The sequence below is a fragment of the Rhinolophus hipposideros genome, assembly GCF_964194185.1.
Source record: "Rhinolophus hipposideros genome assembly, chromosome: 8".
NCBI classification, from domain to species: domain Eukaryota; kingdom Metazoa; phylum Chordata; class Mammalia; order Chiroptera; family Rhinolophidae; genus Rhinolophus; species Rhinolophus hipposideros.
Genome location: NC_138054.1, coordinates 28,430,766 through 28,449,212, shown reverse-complemented (window position 1 = coordinate 28,449,212; position 18,447 = coordinate 28,430,766). Strand labels below are relative to the sequence as shown.

At 39.5% G+C, this 18,447-nt stretch overlaps 1 protein-coding gene across 2 annotated transcripts in view; it reads left to right on the top strand.

The window, feature by feature from the left end:
- Nucleotides 1-10,668: 10,668 nt before the first annotated feature.
- LRRC8C (leucine rich repeat containing 8 VRAC subunit C) overlaps nt 10,669-18,447 on the top strand; it is a 76,903-nt gene continuing 69,124 nt past the window's right edge. The window contains exon 1 of one of the 2 annotated variants that reach the window (XM_081055012.1): nt 10,669-10,912. The gene's annotated coding sequence lies outside the window, so the exon portion shown is untranslated. The remainder of the gene's footprint in view (nt 10,913-18,447) is intronic. The other variant, XM_081055011.1, reaches the window with a different exon arrangement.

Genomic DNA, 18,447 nt, shown 5'->3' with positions numbered 1-18,447 from the left:
CACAATGTGTAAGTTAAAACTTCTTGAAGAGTTAAACTGTTTTCTAAAGATATCCAAGTAATATTGATAGAGTGGCTTCTCTGTGAGTAATAGAACTTTGTATTCTAAGCGTTAAAAACTCAACTAACATTAAAGATCTTAATATTTTACCTCTTGAACAAACTTTAGGCCCCCTATCCTGATTGTCACGCCATATTCTCATTGGTTCTTCTGAACAAAAATGTTGTCTCCCCTTGTCTTCAAATGGAAGAACTTTTCTTGTTTTAAAATGCATATTATCAATTATTACCTTTCAAACAGCCTTTTGAAATGCGTTCACTTTTGAGTACAAGGCCCTCCCTTCCCTTGTAGATCACAAATTCATGAAGGGGCTGGGAGGGTGTGGACTGCACCCCTGGGTAAATCATGTGTAAAAGAGAACCTGTGGTATCGATGTATTAAAACTAGCTATTTCTTCCCACATGCAGATTTTAGTGAACCATAAAAATAATATTTCAAAATTCTCAGAAAAAGTTTTTTTCCATAATAATAAATAAAACAGTAAATCATTTATATCTGCAATATGAAACCCTTCAGTTCTGCCATATGATATTTTAGATAAGGATTTTTCAAAAAATAATTTCATGGGTTTAAATTTCGGTGGGGAGAAATAATTATTTTAATGTACTATGGGTGATATGTTAAATTGAAATAGAAATGAAATAGTAAAAAGTTATATAGTTTATTCAGGCAATAAGAACTTGTTATGTTTACTTTTAAAAAATTACTATATATCAAGCTACAAGATGTTAACTTTTAAGAAAGCTGGAAACTGGCAACTCTTCATGTTTGTTCAGAATCCTGAAGGAAAGACTTGTTCTTTGACATTATATTAAAATAATTAAGTCAACAATAATTTTTGAACCCCCACTATGTGGGAAACAAGAAAAAAATAGAAAGTGTTGAAAAAGAGAAGATGGAATTAGCTGTTGAATATTAATACAAATTAACATTTACTGCATGTTTACAATGTATCAGGTGCTGTACTAAGGCACATGTATTAAATTATCTAATCCTTATAACCACACCATAAAGTAAGTACTATAATTATCCCTATTTATCTATGAAGAGACTGAGCCTCTGAGAAGTGAAGTAACTTATCCAAATTCTCACAGTTATGGATAAAAAGATGATTGTCATAAGAGTTTATAGAAATGAAAGTGTTAGAAAAACTTTATGGAGATAGTTTTTGAATAGGACATTTAAAGACTGATGGAAGTTGAAGGAGAATGGAGACATGAGAAAAGGGAAGTGAGAGAAATTAGAAGGTGGTATGAAGACATGTTCAAAAGCCACCAAAGGCATGTGCAAATTTGATTAGCGTGTCCCCTCAGTAAACAACTGCAACATTTAGAAAGGTGATTTTGCCAAAAAACATTGGGTCCAGAGGCATTCAGTTATGATAAGTTATAAAAGCTTGCAACGAAAATCCAGATAACTGCAAATCATTTTAGTTAAGGACTAACACTACTTCTGTGCAGCTACTTGACGTCTCACAAAGATCAGGAGATGGATTCACACTTGTTCCTCAAATCTCTAGATTCACTCTCGACTTGAGAAACAGGAAGGAAGAAAGCCAGTCAACTCTTGATTCTTCAAGGCCTTGACAGGAAGGGAGAAAAATATCCTCCAATCTCCACAAAATTTGTTCAGCAAAGACCATGATCATTCTTTCCTTTTTCATATGAAAATGGTGGAAGGGGATATAGCAGTGCATCTTGCTCTTGCGTCTGAAATTTGTACCATACCACTCATCTTGAGAGTGAACAGATCTAACATCGCAGAGAGTTTTACATAAAACCTTCCTATCAATAGTTTTCAGAAATCATTTTGGAGTTTCAGACACTGGGCAGCAATCTACAAATGCTGTATATTAAATGATTTCCCCGTCATTCTAAGTGACAGTTAGCCAAGATTTTAAAAATTCCTTTCCCCTTAAAGTCCGCAAAAGCCCCCACTATTCCCTACCTCCATGCTGCTTGGGAGATTGGATGGAATAAGCTGCCAGTCTGATTTGAGGAAAAAGCATTGTGATGTGATTATTAGTCTAGACAAGGTCATAATGTGCCATCTGAGGACTGGCAGTTATGGGTGGTTTGGGGGCTGGTAGTAACACCACTCCTGATTATGAAAAATTAAAGCTTGCCCTAGTAAAGAACTGATGACATTAAAAATATTGTCGCTTTTTCCTCCTTCTCTGGATACAGACTTAAACACAAACACTCAACATCATTGTGTGTTTGTTTTAGATTATTCAGTGAGTTTTCAAATGCATCTTATGTTATGAGTTTGATATACATCACAACTTATGTGGAACCTTTCAAAGTGGAAATTTGATTAGAGTGTCCTTAACTGGAGGGTCTCCCTACTCAGTATGGGCTACACAATATTTCCCGTCTCTGTCAACCTGGGCTGATAACAGACATAATTTCCCCTAATGGTCCTGAAATATATTCCTTATAGAGAAATGAAAAACAAAACATTGTATCTAGGAAGATAATAATCTAGAGATAAAACTCCAAAGAAGCAAGGAAATCGACATTTATTTCTCTTAAGCATTCTGGGGCCGGCAGGAAATTACATTTTCCAGCAGTTTTTAAAATTCTGATGTCATAAGGCAGAAAAGTAGTGGTAAGAGTGTAGGCTTTCGAGTCAGATCACCTGGACTCCGTTCCTGGCTCTGTTATTATACTTTCTAGCAGCATGACCTTGAGCAAGTCACATTACTGATCTGTACCACAGGCTCCCCATCTGTGAAACGGGGACAGTAATAGTACCTACTTTGTGGTGTTGTTACATGGGTTAAATGAAACAATACATGTAAAATGATTTAAACCATGCCTGGAACAAAGTATTCAACAAATGTTATTACCCTATTGTGCCATTTAAATCACTGTCACAAGTCATCAGCCTACCTCTTAAATTCCCAGACCAGGTTGCTCCCAACCCTATTATTATTATATTCTAAAGTCCCTGAAAATGTTTCAATCAGAAAATGTTTGTTTCAAAGCAATCGACCAATAGCATTATAGCAGAAAGCCTAATTTTGAGTTTTGGTTTAGCCAATGAAATCAACAATATGAAATTATATCAGATCAGACGTAAATAGTTGTTTTCAGGAGCATTTTACAAGCTGAAGAATATTGCTGACATTCAAGAAATCTGGATTTTTTTGCAGTTTCCTAAATACAACCACAGTTGTTTTCATTTTGTGGTAAAATGATTCTCCCTTTGGTGACATGAAGCAATTTATCTTATCTGAACTTCAGTCTTTTCCTCTTTCTACATCGCTTTTGGAAGCAATCAGTACACTTACTCAGAAGCATTTCACCCACCCCATCCCCCACATATCCATTCTTTACTGTAAGATGGTACTTTGTTTGCATTGAGGATTAATTTTTAAATTCCTTTAAAAAAACAAGCCAGAACATAAAATATTTTGTAACCATTTTAATGAAATGTTATCATGCTGGACAGAAATTGTTCATGTCGTGATGCCTTTCTTTGATATTCTATAATCAGACTGTATCACTTCTAGTAGCCCTCTATTGAATATTCCTCAGAAACAGGGATGGATGGGTATAAATACTACAACAGGCCTAGAGAAGCACTCATAGGAGAGAATATTGATAAGACCAGGGATGATTTAAGGAGGGAGAACACCTCAAGATATAAAGTTTTTCTACTAATGTTTAATTCACAGGGAGTAAAAAGCCAGTGATTATCAAAAACTGTGAAAAGTCTAGACTTTATTCCTGGCAAGCTAAAAAATTAGCTGCCATGGTTTCTTGCATGCTGCGAGAAGACATGAAACTCCTGAATCAAAGATTAATGAAAGTTTATTACTCACAGCAATAGCACTAGTCAGTGTATTGGTATTTTTGTGTCTGTTCCTGGAGCCCTACCACAGTAACAGTAGGTTGTGTTACAGAGAGGAACCATGAACTTAGGGAATGTGAATCTTTTGTTAATGTGTGTAAGTATGCCCGTGCTTTTCCCTGGAGAGAAACACTATTATACTGGACAGTAAGTATGCTTGCCCTTTGCTCCAGAGGGAAATATTGACTCCATTTTCCAAGGCTGTTCACTATACAAATATCCTTGAAAATTTAGTCTGAAAGAAAGAGCATCTTGCTCACAAGATGTACAGTGCCTTGCTCACAACACGTGCAGAAATACTAGAGACACGTGGAGAAATGTCCCCCAACAATCATTAAACTATCTATCCTATGCCTGCCCTTTGAATGTATGTGTTTGCCTTACACTAGTTTTAACTATTTCTAAAAGGGTCTCAAAGAATCCAAAGGCTAACAAAACTATGTAAAGACAAGGGAATATTCTTCAGTGTGAAAAAAAAATAGGTCTACACTATTACGAGTGAGAATGGGTGCTCTTTGTCCTATTAAAGATGACAGGCACTCTATTATGGCTGATGTTTGTAAGCAGAATAGCTGCAGAAAACGTCTTCCAAAAGGTCTTCTCTTGGTAGGCATTCATTAAATGAGTTAATAGGAAAAAAAAAAAAGAAAAAAAGTCTTATAAAGGTATTGTAGTCTTTAACTCTATAATAACAATTCAAGAATTCTATTCTGAGAGATTTTATTCTTCTTGGAATGTTAATAGATGTGACAAAGGAAATAGTTCCATGATCAAATGAAGTTAGACAAATGTTAGGTTCAGGAAAGTTAACAAGTATCCTTACAGCAGGACTTCTCAGAGCCCTAAGCTTATTACTATGCATTGTAAATCTCCAAGAGGGAAATAGTATTCCCCAAATGAATTTGACCACAGACCCCTATCTTGTAGAGTACTCAAAGGGTAGAGTTCTATAGAAAGCAGTTTGGAAATGCCTTGGTACATGAAAGGTGCTGTCTCATTGGCAAGGGGTGGTGGAAGACGGAGGCGCTTTGGGAAGATGTTGCCTGACTAGTCCGTCCTGCTCTAGATAGATTTCCCACAGGTAACAGCTTCCTGCTTCCTTGATTACATGTTGGTACATTATATCCATTACTGACTGAAATCTAGGCAAGATAAATATGTATCATTTTAAGATCAATGTGAAAAGTCTTAGCACTGAACAAGTCCTAAGAAACCATCTATTTCATTGCCTTCATTTCAGATAAGGCGACTAAGGATCCAAAGATATTAAGAAACTTATTGCAAGTCACAAAGTTAGTCTATGGCAGAGTCATGCCTGGAATACAGGTCTCATTAATCCCACTTCATGTTCGTGTCACTAATATTTGTAAAAGTGACCATTTAACGATCGCTATCACTGATAGCCAGAAGGCAAGCCAGGCTTTCTTATTGTTGTTGTTTTTCCCTGAGAGGTAAACAACTTGAGTAAACTTGAGTAAATTTAGGAAATTAATAAGTGAATTCCGAAAAGGCTCATGAAAATGGATCTTGTGTCAGTATGGGTAGTATCTTTAAGCAGAGCATGTCTGGGCATGGTTATAGCATTTTCTAAGTGTGCAAAGCACCATCCATGATACTTTTCCAAAGAGAGAGTCATGTTTATGTAAGTAATAAGAGCATCCTCTTCAATTTCACTGCTCTGATAAGGTTTCTTGAGCCACAGATCTTTATGCTCCAAAGAGAGAGAGCAGTTTCTTAGTCAAAGGAAAAAGCAATTGCTTAGGCTTGAAATTATGTGCTTTGTCAGGGCTGATGTCACTGAAATTTGAAGCAAGTTAATGTTTAACTGAACCTGAGATATACTATGGTACATTCTATATACAATTTGGTGTCAAGAAAAAGCTGAAAATTTGAGTCCTGTGAAAAATGAGTTACTTTTCTTAGGAGATATATATATATTTTTTTTAAATAAATAAGCAAGTTCTAAAGCCCTTAAGGGTATTTCATTATCTTTAGTATAATTAGTATAATTCAGTTCAGGGCTAGAGGTAAGTCATTTGCAGATTTAATTAATGAGTTAATACACGAAAGTTTTTAGATCTGTGGCTGTATGTAAATTTTAGTAGCAAGCCAATTTTATTTAGTAATGCAGTCATACTAGTGATATTTGGGTACAAAAAAAAATCAGTGCTGAAAATGTCAAACTCATTTGTTTACTTTAAACGTATACTGCATATCTACCATGTGAAAGTTATTTATTTATCACTGGCTCATATAAACAATAGTTCTTAGAATGAGGCTGTCTGCCTGTTATAGTTCATATTGCCTAAACTCAGAGCCATAGACACTTTATGATCTTTCATTAAGAAGTTTGCTTTCAGTCATAAAATGCTTCTCAATTAAAGAGTAAGCTATAAAATCACCTCACGTAGGCATGTTTAGGATGTGAGTATACTGTTGGGGAAAGCCCAAAGGAATGCAATTTCAAAAACTACTAAAAAGGTACATCATTAATCTTATCAAATATACTTGATGGATTCAATTTAAAAATAAACATACATTTTCCATGTGATTAAGTAGAGGTTAAGCATGAGAACTCCAAAATTAGACTCGCCTGGGTCCAAATCCTAACTCTTCCACTCACTGGTCACATGAACTTTGGCTAGTTACATGATTAGAATATGCCTCTCTTTCCTCTGTCACTAGGAGGAAATAACACGGCCTACCTAGTGGATAGCTATGGTGATTAAATGAGACCCCACATATAAAGTTAGTACTTAGTATATAGGATGTACCTAGTAAGTGCTTATTTGTTATTATTTCCAAAGAATATCTCACAATAGGACTGACCACTTCTATCATGTGCGTGTGCATGTGCGTGTGTGTTGAGGGGTTTAAAATATAAAGAACTGATTTTGGAAGAATTTGACCCAAAGTTTTATAGTATCCTATTTTTAGGTTCTTAACACCACCACCCTCTCCTCTGGCACAAATTCAACTGCCATTTTAGGGTCATGACCACATTTACCACATTACCTCTTGGGCAACCGTCTCACAGGACGTTTTTCTAGGAGAGGTTTAACTCTCCTTGTTCTCCCATTTTTAATGGCATAGAGTCAAGGATTTCAAAACTGTTGCTAAAGGTGTGTTTTATCTTGTGGCTCTTAATTCAGAAAGTGCTAATTGTTGCGACAGTGTGAACAACAGAAACTTAAAACAACAATGTTTTCTGTTAGCTCCGCATCCTTCCCACAAAACTCAGAAATGGTCTGGGGAGCAGATGTGCACAGGGCGAACAGAAAATGCTGGTGCTTTTGGTTTAGAATTTAGATTTTACTTTCACTATTACTAGGCAGGATCAACCGGCATCAAATACAAAACAAAACAAGAATAGCAGTTTCTTGTTTCAAGAACAAGCCCAACATTGAAACATTCAAGGTTTCAGCAGATACATGTACATAATATTTTAGTGTACTCTTTGAGCTAAAGGGTTCAGGTTCTAGAGCCTTCCATTTAATACAAGTTACACTGAAAGTCTGAACCAGTACAAGAAATAGAAACACTTTAAAACTTGTTCTTTGCATATTTAATACCAGACTCTATGCTAGGTGTCAGCATAGAGATGAATAAAGACGGAGTAAAAATATATATATATATGTAGATATATATATAAATATATATATATACACACATACACACACACACACACACACACATATATATATATATATATATATATAGAGAGAGAGAGAGAGAGAGAGAGAGAGAGATGAATGGCAGCAAACCAAGATAAGTATAAATAGAGGTTCAAATGTAAGTGCTGTGGAAGCACGAGGAAGGGAGAATTGCCTGGAGCCTGCAGAAGTTTCACAGGGAAGGCAACTTTTGAAATATGCTTTCAAGGAATGATATAGCCCAGCTTGCATTTTCTTGTAGCTAACAACAAATTGTCATACAACCCACCAGAGAAGTTGCAGACACTTTTTTTTAAATCTCACTAGAACCTTAAAAAGTAGGTGGTTCAAAGATTAAGAAGCTCAGTCACATAGCTACTGAGTATTGGACCCCGGATTTGAGCCCAGATTTGTATCATTCCAAATCACTTACCAGGGCCCTGCATTGCCCGGAAAGGTCTAGTTCTGTTCCCTGTTAGTCCTCTAATACATGGTTAACTTGAAACACTGTGGAGTCTAAGTGTGGGAACTCACTCTGGAAGCCCATCTAGAATGTCACACTTTGGCCTAAAGAATTGGGTATTAAGTGAAAGTTCAAGGTGGTGGCTCTGTATACACAGTTCACCTAACCCACAATGCCCTCTCCTTTCTCTGAACTTCAACCACATTTAGTATGAAATGGTTTATTGTGACCCATGTTCTCTCCCACGCTCTGTAATACCCTGAAGTCAGGGACTAAGCCTTATACTTCTGTGAGACACTCAAGGTCCAGCATTCACAGAAGTAGGCTAATTGGTGATTCTCTTGGTGTTTTACTGATAACTATGGTAGTTGATTTGAGTTAGGTTTATTGAGGTGAGGCGACTAGACTTAAGGTTTACATGCTATGAAATTAAAAGATAAAAATTAAAGAGGTGAACTAAGCAGTATAACACAGTGGTTTTCAGACTTAGTGCCTCTCAGACTGTAGTGTGTATATGAATCAATTGACTGCATGTAGAACTGTCCAGTTCACCCTATTAGAAAGCAGAGTAGACAAAAGCACTGCAATTAAGCCAGTGGAGGGGGAGAGTGAGGAGACTTAACTTGTGGGGCTTATATCCCATTTCCGAACATTGTTGCTGTTCCAAGTCCTTTTGATTTCAGGGCTATGAGGACTCATGAGAGTACATGACAGCTACCTTTATTAACTACTTATAAAATTCTTGGCATTATTCTTGCTGCTTGAAGCATGTTGTCTAATTCTCATAGTACCCTATAATACTATAGTTATATCACTGATGATGGAAGAAAAAAAGTAGCAGTTACTTCCTTACATTTACACAGGAAGAGTAGGGATTTATTTCTGGTTCACCTGAGTCCAAAGTCTAGGCTTGAATGGTTCCTTGACACTGGGTAGTGAGGGAGAATTACAGGCTTGCCTAAGCTTGAGGTCAGGTGCCAGTGGTACAAGAAGGATAGAGGTGCACTCAGAAAGCACTTGCAGAATAAGGCCCTCCACAGGAGGTATGTGCCCTTCGTACTTGCCTCATTGAGGGTTTAAATATATTTAAGAGCTGAGGCTACCTCAGATAGTACCTGCTGGCTTGCAAGGTACTCGAATTCTTTTAGCAAATTCTTAGTCAGCTTCTGCCTTTTCCCTAGGAACACTCTACAAATTTTTCCACCTTCTATCTAGGAAGAAGGCCCCATCCTAGATTACTGTTTTGATCTAGGTTAAGGCTGGTGTTATAATCATCCCCCAAGGCCTAAGAGGGTTCAAGATTGTCTTCTGGGAAGGAAATCCAACAACAGTACTGGAATTGGAAAAGTGTAGGAATTTGCCACTGGTGGGGAAAATAGGGGGAAAGCAGTTAAAAGCTGAAGAGCACAACTTTTGGACAAATTTTCAATTTAGCTTGAAAATAGAAATGGGGTAATAGGAGGTGCCTGCTTTCTTAAGGTTTGTTGTATAAGAACAAACCAACTAGTGAAAGACGATTAGCTGTCTATTAATTGCTCTATTCACGAACATCTGTCATTTCCTGACTGCCAAGTTAGAGCAATAGTTTAGTTTTTGGTGCTCGTAGAATAGATGGTATTGATAAGGCATCCCAGAAGACTTTATGTTACTTAGTAACCTTGTCTGTACGTTTGTTGTTTTGTGTTTTTTTTTCCACCGGGCAGAAGATTTTCCGTATAGATAGCTGTCAGCTTTCAAGAAGGCAGTTTGCTTTTCCAGCCTAAAATTGGGTAGGGGATGGGGAGAAGAAAAGCATGGTTCAGATCAATAAATAATGGCGAACGCCTCCCCCATACTCTTAAACAACAGGTGGTTTTGATGTGCACCGTCATGCACATCCTTTTTGCACGGCATGAAATTGTAGGCGGCGCATTCCATTTCAGCATCCCGAGAACCTGCTGCCGAGAGATCAGGGAGCCCGGCTGTCAGCGTCCGGGAACACGGGGGTTCCTGCCAGAGAGGAAACTCGTGTGTCAAAGGGCTGATGGGCTTCCTTCAGGTCCAGAGAAATTGGCTTTTGCCTTCTTCCTTCTGCGTCTACCTCAATGGGTCCCACGCCCCCTCCCACTCTTGTTTTTATGGGGGTAGGGAAATAAGGAGGCGGGATTCTCCCTACAGTCACCCCAGTCCATCCCGGGAATTCCCACAAGGGCTATTTTTAGCGGGAGCTTCCCCCAATCTCACCCGCGAGAAGGACGCGGCAGCGGATCAAACGCTGCGCGCAGAGACGCGCCGGGTTTTCCGCGCATTGTTAGCGATGGGAGGGAAGGTACGAGACGCAGTCGATCCCCCACTGCGGAGCCGCCGGGTGGGCCGCTCGGAGGCCGCAGGGGCCCAGCCGGGAAGCCGCGGGAGGATTTCTTTGCACGTCCTGAAGAAAGTCCCCAGGGGCGGGCGGCCGCCCTCGCCCGCCGGTCCCGGCGCCGGGTGCTCCCTGCAGGGGAGGAAGTTCCCGGGCGCGGCCTGCGTCACAGCGGGCCTGGGAGCGCGGGGTGGGCTGGCGCGCGGCGGCGACCCCGGGGCCGGGCGCTGGGCGGCGCTGGCTGCCGCTGGCCCGGCTGCGCGCGGGGCGGCGCTGGAGGCGGCTCCGTCCGCGCCGGGGAGGCGGAGGGGAGGAGGGCTGCGGGGCCGAGGCGTTAGCTGCGTCCCGGCTCGGAGCCCGCGAAGAGGACGAGGAGGAAGGCGCCGCCGTGGCCGCGGCCGCAGAGCTCGGGGCGCGACAAGCCATGAGCAGCGGCTCCGCGGGTGACCCTGCTGTGGCTGGCCGCCTCTGATCCCGGCCGAGACACAGCTCGGAGCTCCCCAGCACCCCCCGCAGCCGGCACCCTCGCGCGCAGAGGTAAGGGCGGGGACCGCGGAGGGATGGAGAGGGGTGGCCCGCAGAGGATGGCGGGCTCGGTCCGCTAGGTGCGCTGGAGCAGGACTCGCCCCGCCTCGCTCGCGTCCCTGCCTTCTCCCGGCTCTCCGGCGGGCTGAGTGTAGTCGCCCACCCAGTGTGTGGTCCCGGAGCCGCTCGCTGCTGGGGCTCAGGGACCCGCCAACCCTACCCCACCCACCCTAGCGTCCGGGCGCGGGTCCGCCGCCTGGCGCCAAGCGCAGCGCGGCCGCCGCAGGTTCTGCGGACTTGGGGGAGGGGGGGACAAGGAGAAAACGGGGCCACCGCCGGGGGCGGTCGTCGTTCTTTACTGCCTAAAAAATCCCTGAGACCCCAGGGCCTGTCTCTTCTGGTCTGCTCTCCCCTTGCTACCCCCGAGCCCCTGAAGTTAGCACTTTGGGGAGAGGAATTTGAAGGTCTCCGAAGGGACCGAGAGCACGATGCCGCTTCCTTGCAGGAGCGGAGGGAACAGAGGGTCGAGCCGGATTGCGCGGGCCCCACAAGCCAGGTGTCTAGGCCGGCGGGTGAGGCCAGGACCACTGCCTCGGATCCAAACCCAGGCTCGCCGGTCTTTCCCTTTCCAACTGGTTGCCAGCAAGGAGGTGGTTACGGATGGCAGGAGCAACTCGGGAACCTTAGGATGTGCTCTGTAGACGCTAATTCCTTTCCTTTCTCTCAGCCAATTCTTCCCTCCCCCACCCCATGCCGTCCTGTGTACATCGGATTCTAGTTCTTTCAAAACACCGACACCTAGCCCCCATCCCAGGACGGATATTTCAGAGTGTTGGGGCCAAATTCACTTGGTTTCAAATTCGTTTAAAGCATTTTAAACTCCTAGCAAACCAGTTAGGAAACACTTTCATGTCCCCCATACTCCTAAAAATAAAAAATGAGAGTCAATCGATCTTTGTGGGAGTGCTGGCATTGGGGCAGAGGGAGGTTTGAATGACCCCATTTAACGAAGCCTTATAGGGGAGGAATAGGTACAGGAAATGGCAGTCCCATGTTAATCACACACTTCTTACCAGCCCTCAGTAATGTAGGAAATGTAGCCTTAAGCGACGGTCACAATTCCCGACAGGTATGTAGTAGTTATCTAAGGCGTACTTGAGACTTCTTCATGGATAAGTCATTAAAAAGGCCATCTAGATGAGAAAGGAGGAAGTGGGAACAACACTGCAAAATCTCCAGGGTCAATCAGCTTTATAGGTGTATACATTCTATTTTTTTAATGACTTGTGTAAACCCAAAATGAAAGCTGAACTTCACAAATTTGCTCAGATTCATAAACCTTGTGTTGGATGTGGGGACATAGATAACAGATTAGATGTATACAACTGTAATCGGTGATGTTTGCATTTTTTTGTGCCTTGTTTAAATAGGGAAGACCAAGGGTGTAACCCTGATTTGTTTTTATTAAACTCATTTTCTAGCTTACGTTGTTTGTTTGCTTTTAACGGGAGGGGGGGGCGGGGAGGGGGCGAGATGGGAAGCTTTGCAAGGATGGATATTTTTCATGGTTCAGATAATGGATATTGACCACAAATAGGGCCCACTAATCCAACAGACCTATCAGATAGCATGTTTAACAATTTTCCTATGAATAGAATTACCAAAGCCTTTGTTAATGGTACTAATGTCTTATTTCTCAGATTAACCGAGCACTTTACTTAATGAAATATGTTTTTAGAAGGGAACACATTTGGAAAAAAAAATGTATAGGGACTGTAAGAGAAAGGAATGACTAATTTTACACATATACAAAGTTCATCTTTCAAAAAGAATACAAAGTTAGCAATATTTTTAACTTCTAAGGTACCCAATTTTTACCAAATTGTTATGATTTTTAGTAGTGTATTTTTAAGTTATAGTAGTAGTATTTTTAAGTTATAGTCACCAATAACATAATAAAGCCCAAGTTTAAAAAGAAATGGGATGGAAACTTATACATATTTTGTCAAGCATTGTATTAATGATTTAAATATGGTACATTACTATAATATAGTCTAGCTGCTCTAGGTACCTGACACACATTATCTCAGAATCTTACAACACACCCTAAAGGTAAATGATGCCATCCACATTTCACCAAGAAAGAGCCTCAATGGGTGAAAAAGGTGAATGGATTGAGATATACAAATTGGTAGTTACAAAACAGTTACTGGGATGTAAAGTACAGCATAGAGAATATAATCAGTAATGTTGCAACAACTATGTATAGTGCCAGGTGGGTACTGGACTAATTAGGGGGATCAGCACATAAATTATATAAATGTCTAACCACTATGCTGTACACCTGAACTAATATAAAATAATACTGTACATCAACTGTAACTGAACAACAAAAAAATTTTAAAACAAGAAAGAGGTTCAGAGTTTGTGACTTGCCCAAGATCATTCAGTTAAATTAACGCCTGAATGAGGCCAAGCCTTTTTAGCCTTAATGATGTACTTCTCCATTATCGAAAGCTCCCTCTTTTTTTCCTACATACATTTACTGTTAACTTACATTATGACGGTATGAAAAAACTGAGGTCAAGGAGGTGAAGTTACCTGTCTAGCATTTTTCATGTAACTGATATACATATCGCAGAATTCAAATTTGAAATCAGGGCCATCTGTTTCCCAAACCGCTGTTCTTGCCACTGATCTCTATTAAATGACTGATTAAAAGCTTAACCTAATGGACGTTTCACTTCTGCTCATCAGCTGTTCTCATCCATCCACATGAAGATGATGGCCTCATGGGCTACATACGTCACACTCCCAAAGACTTTCTTCCCTGGAGTGCAGTTGTATCTCCAGCCCTGGGTCACTCATGAAAGCATATTGCAACCAGTGAGGGTGACATTACTATGGAGGTATCCTTGAATCCATTTAATTTACCTGAAAATGTAAATCATTCTAGATTGGCATGGGGTTACATCCTCATGACTGTTTTGTGACTACCAAACAGGAAAGCTGGTGTCAAATCCTGACTCTACTGTACAGTAGGAGTGCCAACTAATTCTCATTATTCAATTTCCCTGAGCCCCAGTTTCCTCATATGTAATGGGGTTCCTAAAGCCTACCTGGCTAGATCATTGTCCGATTACATATAACAATGCATACAAAGGGCAGCTCCTGTCACCTAGTAGGTGCTTAGTAAATGGGAGGGATTAACACCCTTGTATTCCAGCACGGATTAAAATTTATACACTTTTTCACTTTTTGTATATTTTATGTGCATATAGTGATTAGCCAGTGCTGTTAGTGATTCACTCTTTATATGGCTATACAAAGGTCTAATCCAGTTTTTAACATCTTTAACTTTTGAATCACATCCTTTTTTTGTAGTCCTGACTTATAAACATGTACTCACCTTATGTAGTTTTTCCGTTGTTCCATTCTGCACATTTTTTAGAACTTTACTAGCCATGTTTCAGTTGGTTGGAATTTGTATGTTTTGGCAAAAACATTTCCTGTTTTCTACCTCTACTGATTTCTCAGCTTTGCTTATCACTCAGGGAAGGCACCATGACAAACTCAGTGTCTCCCCTCCACACCACCTTTAAACAAACCTGTACCAGCTGAAATTCTGTGTCTCCTTCAGGGCTCAGCCTAAATGCTGCATCCTTCCTGAGCTCAGATACCTTCCATTTTAAATCCTTTGTTCACTTATAATTCAGACAACATGTACCCCTAATGCTTTTTAAAATAAATTTTTTTAAAAAACCACTTTTTAGTTATTTGCCCAAGTAATATACTATGAAAGATTGTGAAGATTTTGAGAAAAGGGACATTTTCTATTTCTTTACAATTTTTGCCTTGTTTATAAAACATAAGTGGTTTCTATTTCCTGAATGAAAGATGAGTCAGATATTCTGAGAGAGAACCTTACAGTAATCAGGGAAGACACCCAATTATTTGACTGTGTTAAATGATTGTCAGTGGCACCTTCCTCTTTATTTTGGGACTTGTTTGTCCCAGCTTTTTCCATACATTTCACTGGCATTATATTTACTAGAAGGTCATAGTTCTTAAATAAAGTCTTGGCCATTAGGTACCATGTAAGAAAGATGTTTCATTAATAAATTGCTCCCATGGTGGTATAATAACCTAATTAGTAGGTATATTGAGCATGTCAACAGTGTTTGAGTAGTTTGGCATTTTAGATGGGGTAACAGTCCAGGTGGATTTCTCTAATTAGGAACAAGATTTACCGGAGGAGAGGAATACCTATCTTAGAGAGAAGGTTGAGATAATAAACAAGGAGGATTTCAAACCCCTTTGGTTGGATGTAGGACTAGTCGTGGCACAGCATGGAGGTGCTGTGCCTACCAGAGGTGACCTTCTTGAGAGAATTAACGCAGAGAAAAAACCATCAGTCTCACCACAATATAAGAGGTGGAAGAAAAAGTAAAAGAAATGAAGCATGACTGTAGTACTGTGTGACTGAGGCCTGTTAGGTATTGCTCATTCCTGGGCTGTAGACATAGGAGAGAGACTGTGGGATCAAGATAGACAAGAGAAACTAGTGTGGTCTTGAATGCCTAGTACATTAACATCCTCTCATATGCTCCCACGACTGGCACAGAAGAGCAAGAGGTAATCTCAGAGCTTTGCTTCAAGTAGATAGATTGGCAGGAATGTACTGACAATTTCCAAAGTATTAATGGTAGAGAGTGACTGAACTCTTTTCCAATATCAGGCGTGCAACAAAAAAAATAACGTGAGCTATCTACATAACATACTGTCACACCTTCTAGGAGTGACTTTAGGATCATTTTCTGGTATTGTATGGGTGTCCTTTTAAAATATGGTTTTATAGTCTATGGTGGTTCTAACTATGAATGGCAGTTGGTAGAGAAGTGGTAATATGGGTTCAGAAAAATGAATAGAGTTCAGAAAAGAAAAGAGAGAATTGGCAAAATTCAAAAATCAATATTAAGTAAAATGTTTTAAAGCTTGGGGAAGTAGCTGAAAGTGTCCCAGATAGCTGAAGTATTTTGAGTCAAAGAATCCGGAACTGTATGTCCTTTAAAGAACCCTTCTAAGGAGTCAGAAGAACCAAGGCTATTCCCACACTGGAGAAGGGTGAGAAGGTAGAACAAAGAGGAAAGTTCCTTTGGCTAAACCAAAAACTCCCCCAGGGTTTGAAACACTGGAGAGAATATAATAGAGCTCATAGAGAAATGTTTCTCAACCTTTCTTTTATCATTACCCCCCTCCCCAAGTCTTTTTTAGGTAAATTATAATACCATAGATATACTGGATATCTTTTATGTAGGGTGGCTTTTTGGGCCTGCTATAAGCCACTATTTAAGATTTTTTTACCTTGCCCTCAAGAACCAGTTTTTGACGGGGCAAGATTGCCCCCATACTGAGAAGACATGGCGTAGCATGATTCTATATTATGTCTGAAACTCAAAAAGGAGCCACAAAAGACATGAAAAATAGGGCGTGCGTGCGTGTGTGTGTGTGTGTGTGTGTGTGTGTGTAATTTGTATGAATGCATATGATACCTTAAGTAAATTCTCTGGAATTAGATTGCTTTTTTTGACTTTATTTTTTTTAAAAAAGCTTAGTTTATTGGCTCTTAAACTGAAATACATATGAAAAAAATATAAGGCTTCTAGTTGTCCCAATTGCACCTTGGCAAAATTATTAAATTCAAAAAGTTGTCTACTTGCATTCTTCTGTTTGCAGGATGGGAAGCCCTCCCCAAACTTTAAATGTTTAACATCCTTTATTTACTTCAGTTATTGTGGGAAGGCTCTGATATTAGCCATTAATTCTTGCTACTGCTCAATTACATGTGAGTATAAATTTGTTTGTCCTTATTACAGCAATTGTATTTTAAGTCATTTATTTATAATTATGAAACACTATGTTCCCTATGGAAGAGATTTCAACTCATAAGTAGATATTTGGGGAGGGTGGGGCTTCTTAAGTCATTCTTAGCTTTTTCATGTTTGGTTCCTGCTTCAGTTCCCTAGGGAGCATAAGCCTGGGCTTCAGAAGTCTAATCTTGGGAGCTCTAAGAGTTAGAGGAGTTTGGCTTCTTTATACATTGGCCCTTGCTTGCTCCTTTCCCCCAAAACAACTCATCTTTTCCTCCAGTTTTTACTTTAACCATATTATACTCTTCCCTTTCCTTTATCCTCAAACTTTCAGAAATATCTTTGTTTTTCAGCATCTTTTCTCTTTGTTTGATTTTTGGATCTGTACTGAAACTTCCATGAGGGCAGAGACCGTATAGACCATCTCTGTTTTGTTCATTTCTGTATCCATAACACCTGCACAATGCCTGGGACATATCTACTCAAGAAATAGTTGTGGAATAAATATTAATGATATATTTTATAGTAACGTTTCTAACCTACCGTCTTGGAGTGTATCCATTTCCCTTTCTATTATTTTAAATTCTGGTAATGAAATTTGATTATGTGATCAGAAGTTATCCTTCTTAGTAGAGTCATTAAGTATGTCCATGAAAATATTTCTATATGTGATTGGAAATTAGGAGAAAGTATTATATAAAATACGAAGTCAGGACGTCAAAATAAATCCTAGTTACTACATAAGCTAAGTAAATGAAAACTCATGGATTCTCATGGGTCTTGTGAGTTCCCCCTGTGTATCTAAAGAATAAAAATTACTAACTAGTCTTTCTCAAATATCTTAGAAATTTATGAAAATTAATAACAATTTCAAATATCTTTTTGTAAATGGGAAAGATATAAGTTATAAATCTCACTCCTGCAAGAATACTATAGAAAATTATTTAGCTAATAACTCCTGGATTTTAAAAACTAACTATGAGAATAGCTTCATTAGGAAAACACTAATGAAGGCTAATTTGTATTGTCTCCCTTGGCAATAGTAATGTCCAGGATAATGTTCTTATCAGTAAAGTTAATAAATACTATCCTGCACATGCAGCTTTCTAGTTAATGCACAATTAGGTGGATCCCTACAACCAGAAATTAGTTTAAAGTTGCAGAGCTAACAGCTGGAGGTGTGTCTAGAGTTTGGGTCTGAGTTGAAAGTTGAAGCATCTTATCTAAGGTTCTAGGTGGCATAATAGAAAACGTATATCTGATATTTCTAGAAGTGGGTCCATGGTGGATAGAGCAGCACAGTGTTGAAGTGAGGATTGGAAATGAGCTTTGTTGAAAAGAAAAGAAATGAAATGAAATGAAAAATAAAGGAAATAGTCAAAACTAAGTAATGAAATTCATTTAAGGAAAGTATAGAATCGTATCTTGGAAAAAAATATATAAACCCATCATACAAATATACTCGATTTTTTTTGTTGTGTTGTGTTCATTTCTGTATCACTAGTATTTACAACAATACTTGGTATGTAGAAGGGATCAGTAAATATTTTTTGAATGAATAAATGAGTGAAATGCATGATGGAGAAAAATTAACGATGTACCATTAGGGCAAAAGTCAAATTATTCCTAAGGAGATGGTGATGGATAACTAGTAGACTGAATAGACTGTTAGAAAAA